Source organism: Octodon degus, unplaced genomic scaffold (assembly GCF_000260255.1).
Source record: "Octodon degus isolate 3935 unplaced genomic scaffold, OctDeg1.0 scaffold00117, whole genome shotgun sequence".
NCBI lineage: Eukaryota > Metazoa > Chordata > Mammalia > Rodentia > Octodontidae > Octodon > Octodon degus.
This window is the reverse complement of record NW_004524693.1, coordinates 7,101,522-7,110,018: the sequence shown is the minus strand read 5'-3', so window position 1 is coordinate 7,110,018 and position 8,497 is coordinate 7,101,522.

The window sequence follows — 8,497 nt, the reverse complement described above, 5'->3', positions numbered from 1 at the left end:
GCCAGCCAGCCCTGCCCCCTGGTGGGCTGAGCTGGCCACACACACACACCAAATAAATAAATAAATAAAATTTTAAAAACTTTCTTACAGGACAGAACAGAGGTTAAAAAATTGGCATTTTGCAAAAACAATAATAGATGATGTGATATTAGATACAAAATTTCAATATTCATGTAGCAGAAAATATAAAAGGAAAGAACAAAGGAATGGAGAAGACATTAGTAAATCAATTAATAAATAATAGAAAATAATTTCTCAAGAAATGATAAAAGGGGGGCCAGGGAGATGACTCAGTAGGATAAGCACTTGACTGGCAAACACAAGGATCTGAGTTCAATCCCTGGTTCCGCCAAAACAAAACAAAACAAAAAAAAAGAAATGATAAAAGGGGGGCTGGTGAGATGGCTCAGTGGTCTAAAGCACCTACTTAGAACAAGCTTAGCAAAGCACAGGGACCGCGGTTCGATCCCCCAGCACTACATGCCAGCCAGCCCCGCCCCCTGGTGGGCTGAGCTGGCCACACACACACACATAAATAAATAAGTATTTTAAAAAATGATAAAAGGTATTAATCTTCACACAGAGACCACTAAGTGCTAAAAGAACACTCACACATTAATATGCATTCCTCAGGGGGGCCAGCTCTTGTTTTGGGAGGAGCAGGTCTTCTACAACAAAAGAACATTCATATATAAATATTTTGTGGGGGCAGGGAGATAGCTCAGTGGTTTAAGCACCTGTCTGGCAAGCACAAGGTCCTGAGTTCCATCTCTGGTATCAATAAATAAATAAAGTAGAGCATTAATAGCATCTCAAGTACATAAATCATAGAATTTATTTATTTATTTATTTATTTATTTATTTATTTATTTGGGTACAGGGTCTTCCTATGCAGCTTGTCCTAGTAGCAACTCTCTTGTTTTCAGCCTCCCCAGTGCTGGGATTACAGGCATGTGCCACCACACCCAGTTTTGATGGCCAGCTCAGCCTGGGGCCAGCATGGCATGTGGTATGGGGGATCGATCCCGGGTCCTTGTGCTTGCCAGGCAAGCGCTTAAGACTGCTGAGCTATCTCCCCAGCCATGATCATTGCTCCATACAGCTGGTGATGTTTAGGTTTACTCACAAGTTAGTAATTTTCTTTTCTTTTTTTTTAAATGTATTTAGTACAGTGGCTACAGGGTCTCACTACACAGGTCGAACTCGTAGTGATCCACCTGTTTTCATCCTCTCAAGCAATGGTATTACAGGCGTGCACCACCACAACCTGTCTCATTCGCTGTCTCAGCAACCCGGGGGTGGGGCCAGCATGGCAGGCTGGAGATCGAACCCCCAGCCCCTGCATCTGCCTAAGCAAGCGCTTTAGTCTGCTGAGCTATCTGGCCAACCCAACAAGTTAGTAATTTTCTTATAAGGAAAAATATAGCAAAGTAGATGAAATAAAATATTCTTAGACAGTAAAAATATTTAAAGGCTTTTGTTGAGAAGATACAAGATAAAATAAACAGCAAGCAACAAAACCAATACTTTATAGCTAAACCAAGTATTTCTAAGTGCAAAAGGTCCAATTTTTATATATTTATTTGGAGCTAATCTCCTAGAAGAGCTCAACTTGAAAGATAACAGAAAGAAAATTGTAAAGTTGCAGTGATTATTGTCTAATACAAAGTATGAGTCTAATAAAATCTAAATTCTTAGATTGTGTATATTTGTTTGTGTGCATATGTGTGGGGGTGTGAATGGCGATCCAATGCATAGAAAGAAGAAAAAATAAATTAAAGAATAAAACAAGCCAGGTGTGGTCACACATGTCTGTAATCCCAGCACTCAGGAGGCTGAGGCAGGAGGATCATTGCGAGTATGAGATCAACCTGGGCTACAAAGTGAGCTCAAGACCAGCCTGAACTACATAGCAAGACCCTGTCTCAAAATGACAAAGGAAGAAGAAGAAGAAGAAGGAGGAGGAGGAGGAGGAGGAGGAGGAGGAGGGGGGGGGGAGCAGGAGGAGGAGCAGGAGGAGGAGCAGGAGCAGAAAGAGAAGAAGAAAAAGAACTTTCTAGATAACAAGAGAAACAATAACTACCAAACATTAACTTAGTACTTAGTGAAAACATATCAATAGTTACAATATATGTTAATTTATCATTTATTCCATTAAAAATACTGGCAATGAATTTTTAAAATGTGTATTATGACAAAATTTGCAAATTTCAAAAAGAATTTGTTAAATAATTCTGGGATAGCATTTATCCAGATTTCCCAAATGATAACACTTAACCACTTTCATTTTTCTCTGTCTCTAATCTTTTCAGAAATGTTATAAAGGAAGATAATGCTTGAATATTTTGAATGTCAAAAGTAAAGAAATAGGGGGCCGGGGAGATGGCTCAGTAGGATAAGCGCTTGACTGGCAAACGCAAGGAACTGAGTTCAATCCCCGGTTCTGCAAAAAAAAAAAAAAAAGTAAAGAAATAATCAAAGGATCGTAGGAAAGATAAATTGCAGATAGAATTATATTAGTCAGCTTTCCATCACTATAGTGAAACACCTAAGGCAAGTAAGTTACGAAGAAAAAGAGATAAATGTTAATTTTGGCTCATGTGTTCGGATCTTCCAATTCAAGACAAGGTGGTCACATCTCTTTGGGACTCTGAAGAGACAACACATTATGGCATGAGTGTATGCTACAGCAAATCACCTACCTCATGAAACAAAAAGAAAAGAGATGAAAAGAGGAAAAGACTGGTGCTTACAATCCACTTCAAAGGCCGGACCCCAGTGATCTACGAATCTTTCAATAGGCCCCACCTCTTAAAGGTACCACCTCCCAACAGCTCCACCTTGTGGACCAAGCCTTTATCATAGATACCACTGGGCAGTACTACCCATATGGAAACCATAGCAAGATGCTTTTATGCAGCTATAGTACAATTTTCAAAACCAGGAAGTTAACAATGTGCTCCACTATCTAATATGAAGGTCTTACTCAAATTTTACTGTTCATCCAATATAAAGGTTCCTTGTAAGATTACCTAATATTTCCTTTATATCTTTTTTTTTGGGGGGGTGGGATACTGAGAATTGAAATCAGGACCTTGTACTTGCCAGGCAGGCAGTGTGTTATTCAGCTATATCCCCTCTTTACACCAGCTTAATGAAGTAGATAAGACACTTAATGATATGATGACTTTTCTTTCTTTCTTTTTTTTTAATTTTTATTTATTTATTTTATTTTGTGTGTGTGGCCAGTTCAGCCCACCAGGGGGCGGGGCTGGCTGGCATATGGTGCTGGGGGATTGACCCGTGGCCCCTGTGCTTTGCTTAGCTTAGTTTGTTCTAAGTAGGTGCTTTAGACCACTGAGCCATCTCACCAGCCCTATGATGACTTTTCAAACTGTGACTCCTTTACAAGATTGTGACATACGAAAAATTAGTTATTTAAGAGTAGAACCCAAGTTTCCAAATGGAATTCTAGTATCATGCTCTCTAATTCTAGCATTGTGCCAAAATAAGCAATTAACACAGGTTATAAATTCTAGTAACTACTTTTCTATTTGTAAAGAGTATTTCACCCACTGGAATGCCTAGCCAAATCATTAAAGCCTATTTTTAAAACCTTAGTGTAAAAAAGTCTATATTATACAAAAGAGGAATTAGACATTCTCATAGGAAATGCATATTTTGATGTTAAAATGTGTGATATTAATTGTGACTAATATAACCAGACTATCAGGATGTATACATCAGAATATTTTCCTTTTTTTTTTTCCAGAACCGGGGATTGAACTCAGGTCCTCGCACTTGCCAGAGAAGCGCTTATTCCACTGAGCCATCTCCCCGGCCCCAGAATATTTTCCTAAGAGAAAAAAGAACATTTATTTCATGGATGCTACTATTATTGCAAAGCTTTTACTCCTTTTTGAAATTGCTTCCTAAGCCAATTTTATGAGTCACAGAAGAAAAATTAAAAAGAAAATTTATGGTTATACATCATATACAACTGATGGGAAAATTTTAATCAGTATGCAGCTAGTGCTTACGGTTATAAAAGCTACAGACATGAGAATTGATTCAGTGAAAATGATTAAAGTGCCCAATTAATTCTGAGTGAATTAGCAAACATCCATTGGGTGGCAGTGATAAACTGTGTTACAAGGAGTTGGCTGAGGACCTCGCTGGGTCCTAATGTGCCTAAGTGAAACACGGGGCTGTGATGGCGGTGGGAAAGGGCAAGCAAGCTGTATGATACCCACAAATAGGTCTTATGGGAAATGAAAGATCCTCAGAGTGATCTGTAAAATGAGTAGGGCTGGTGCTTCACCGCTATTTTGTTGAATTTTCACAATGTCGTACCCGAAATGAGAGACCGATGAATGGCATGTTGTACTTGATCAGTACTAGAATGTGGTCTTGCTGTTGAAGGTCTCATTGTGATGCCGTTTATTCTGCCGCCCACATACTTAAAAATATTTCTGATTTCTAAGAAAGCTACTAGTCCTGGTCTCCCTTAGGGGTGATTAAAATGTTTGGGCAGTAGATAGAGGTGATAGTTGCCAAACAGTATGATGGTATTAAATTTTACTGAATTGTATGCTTTAAAAATGAGTATTTTATTTTATGTGAATTTCAGCTGAACTTATTTTTTAAAGTTACCACTTCCTAAACATCTATGGTTCAGGCATTTTTTTTTTTTTTTGGCAGAACCGGGGATTGAACTCAGGTCCTCGCGCTTGCCAGAGAAGCGCTTATTCCACTGAGCCATCTCCCCAGCCCCTGGTTCAGGCATTTTGACCTTAACATATAGCATCTCAACTTCCCAACAACCCTGAGAGATGGACATTGTTACTTCTCTATTCTAGGGGAAGAATCTGAGGAGTAGTGAGGCTATATTTTGCCCAAGGCAGTGTTGTAGTGGAAACAGAATTTCAACAAATCTATTTGACCCTGACACCTGGGTTTGAACAGTTAGTAGACAAGTCCATACAGAAGGTGGCCACTCACTCAGATACAAATTCTTGAAGCAACATAACTCAACATGAAGAGAACAACATGCCCCTTGACACTTTCCTCATCCACTGTCACACTAAAGAAAACTAATGAAAGGACTCCTCTTAAGGAGGATTTAGCTGCTGTAAATGGGCTACAAGACAGTAATTCATTCAAAAGTAAATAGGAAACAGACTTTGTTTCTAATTTTTATGTATTTGGTCCAGGGTCTCACTACACAGCTTGGACTCACAGTGATCTTCCTGTTTTCTGCCTCCCCAGTGCTGGCATTATAGGCCTGTGCCACCAGGCCTCGATTCATTGGCTGGCTCCCCACTCCCAGAGGCAAGGCTAGTGCTAGGGATCGAACCCTGGTCCACGTACTTGCCAAAGCAGGCACTTAGTCCACTGAGCTATCTTGCCGGCTCTGACACCATTTGTTAATGTAGAATAGTAGGGCAGAAAGGGGCTGTGACAGAGAGTGACTTCATGCCCAATGACTGAGCTAGGAGCTCAGGAATATTTGATTCCCCTTCCCTGACCACCAGAGGGCTTCTGGAACCTAGGCAAGGCCTGAGCATGGGTTCCTGGGCCAAGTATCAGGATCTATAAGGATGAAAATGAAACTGACATTGCACTTGGCACCTCACCTCTAGGAACCACTTTTTCTGAATTGTCAGTTCTTGAATTTCTCCTAGAACAGGGAATCCAGACCCACACACCCACAAAACCTTAGCTTTTTCTGGCTCTGTCCCCCACTAATCACTTACAGTGCTTGATGAACAAGACTATAGCAGGTGCTGCTCGAGGTTGTACCATCTGCAATATTATACTGTAATCTTAAATTTTATATAAAACTGTGACTGCAAGGAATAATTACTTTTCTGTGTTTAAATTGTGAATATAATATTTTCTTAAATAAATAATATAGATATAAGAAACAGATCATATTTTTAAATCTCCTGCAAGGCCACATATTATAGCAGAAAGTACATACACCTCTGGATACATATCTGATTAAAAAAATTAGTCTTTATTTTGTAGCTGTGTGACTAAGAAAGTTACTAACCTCTCTGAGGTTGAATTTCTTCTTTATGTATTTAGGACAAGGTCTACAGTGTCTCACCACACAGATCGGACTTGTAGTGATTATTCTGTTTTCAGCCTCCCAACCACTGGCATTACAGGTGTGTGCCACCAGGCCTGGTCTCAGTCACCTGCCCGCGCAACAGGCCAGAAATGAAAGCGCAACTGCTGAGCTCTGCCTAAGCAGGAGCTTTTCTCCATTGAGCTATCTGGTTGTTCCTCAATTTCTTCTTTTGTAAAATATAGGTGCTATCTCCCCATCAGGGTTACCATTTTTTCTTTTTTCTTTTCTTTTTTAAAAATTAATTTTATTGTTAGACTTCAAATATAAATAATGATCAAATTCATCACACAGAATTTGTACCTGTATATTACCTATTGTGATTCTGCTTTTTCTCTAATCCCCTCTCCTCTCTTCAATCCCTCTTCCCCTCCTTATTTACAAAAGCTGTTTCCAACTTTTCTTCTATTTTCTTTTCTCTTCCTTTCTCTCTTCTCCTATCTCTGTTTCCTTTCCCATTTGAACCTTTTCTTCCTATTTCATAATATATATTATACATTTTGGTCCTTATCTGTACCTTCGGTTTCTCACACCAAAGCAATGTTGGGATATTTAAACATGTGTGTCTAGCAGGATTTCTTTGCTTCTTCCCGTTCCAGGTGCTTGGCAGCCGTGGTTTACAGTGCAGTTATGGCCAAGTCCAAGAACCACACCGTGCACAACCAGCCCCCAAAATGACACAGAAATGGCATCAAGAAACCTCGGTCACAAAGATATGAATCTCTGAAGAGGGTAGATCCCAAGTTCCTTACTAACATGCCTTTTGCCAAGAAGCACAATGAGAAGGACTTCAAGAAGATGCAAGCAAACACTGCCAAGGCCATGAGTGCAGGCGCCAAGACTATCAAGGCCCTCGGCAAGCCCAAGGAGGTCAAGCCCAAGATCGTTCCAAAGGGAGTAAACCGCAGGCTCACTCGACTTGCCTACATTGCCCACCCCAAGCTTGGCAAGCGTATCTGTGCCTGCATTGCCAAGGGTCGCAGGCTTTGTTGGCCAAAGGCCTAGGCTCCAGGTGAGGCCCAGGCTCTAGCTTCTACTCCAACCTAGGCCCCCCAAGGTGCCTAAGCCCCCAAAAGTGTCCAGTCCCCCAAAGGTGCCCAGGCCCCCATGAAGACTGCACAGTAAAAGCCTCTTATTTGATGATGTAAAAGCAGAAGGACCGGTGTGACTTCTGGGGTGCCATCTGTGGGAGGGGCTGGTGTCCTCCTGTGCTCTTTGTACAAATAAACCTGAGGCAGGATAACAAAATAAATAAAAAATAAACATGTGTGTCCACTTTATTTCATTTCAGAGTATGGGCTCAAGGTATATCCACTTGCCTAGGAATGTCTCCAAGTTTATCCTTTTTCATTGCTGATTAGTACTCCATTGTATAAAAACCCTACTTTTTTTTTTTATTTAGTGCAGGGTCTACAGGGTCTCACCACACAGATTGGACTTGTAGTGATTCTTCTGTGTTCAGCTTCACAATTGAAAACCCTACATCTTTATCCATTCATTATTTGGTAGACATTTAGGCTAGTCCCAAAATTTAGCTATCACAAATTATGCTGCTATAGACATGGGTGTATATATATCACTGTGGTATGACACTTTTAATTCTTTCAGGAAGCTACCAAAAAGAGGAAGATCTGGAGCAAATGGAGCCTCTAGTTTTAGTTTTTCGAGAAATTTCACACAAATTTCCACCGTGGTCGCATGAACCTACACTCCCACCAACAGTGAAGGATTCCTCCCCCCACACACACACACAGCACTGCCAGGATTTGTTATTCATGGATTTCTTGATGATAGCCACTCTTTCTGGAATGAAATGGAGCAGTATTGTTTTAATTTATATGTTTGAATAAGGGTCACCAATATTTTTACAATATATTACATATTAGTACACATGCAATAATGTCTCATACGTAAGTACACAATAAATGTTAGTTTCCTTTCCCCCCTTTCTCCTACAACAGTTTCAGAAAATGTTTTGTTTTTCTCCTTGACACCTCATCAAGAAAACAAAAAGCAGCCCCAATATCCAGGAGCTTATATCCAATATCCTAACAGATTGAGGTCAGGGTTGGCAATGTAGAAGGGCACACAATGGGAAACAATGGGGTCTGTCTGCTCTCCCCTACACCTTGGGGCTGTGGTTGTGTACTGAGGTCTGGCTGCCCCAGCTGCTCAGAAGGTCTGAGATAAGCAACTCTCCCTGCAGGCACTCTGGACAATGAGCAATTCTGTGTTTCCCTGAAGGAATGGGGGCTGCAGAAGTGTAAAGTGCTAGGTAAATACCATACTGAGCACCCTATTTTCCATTTAAAGCAAGAAAATCTGATAAAAAGAACTTCACAGGCCATCTTGAATGGAGAAATA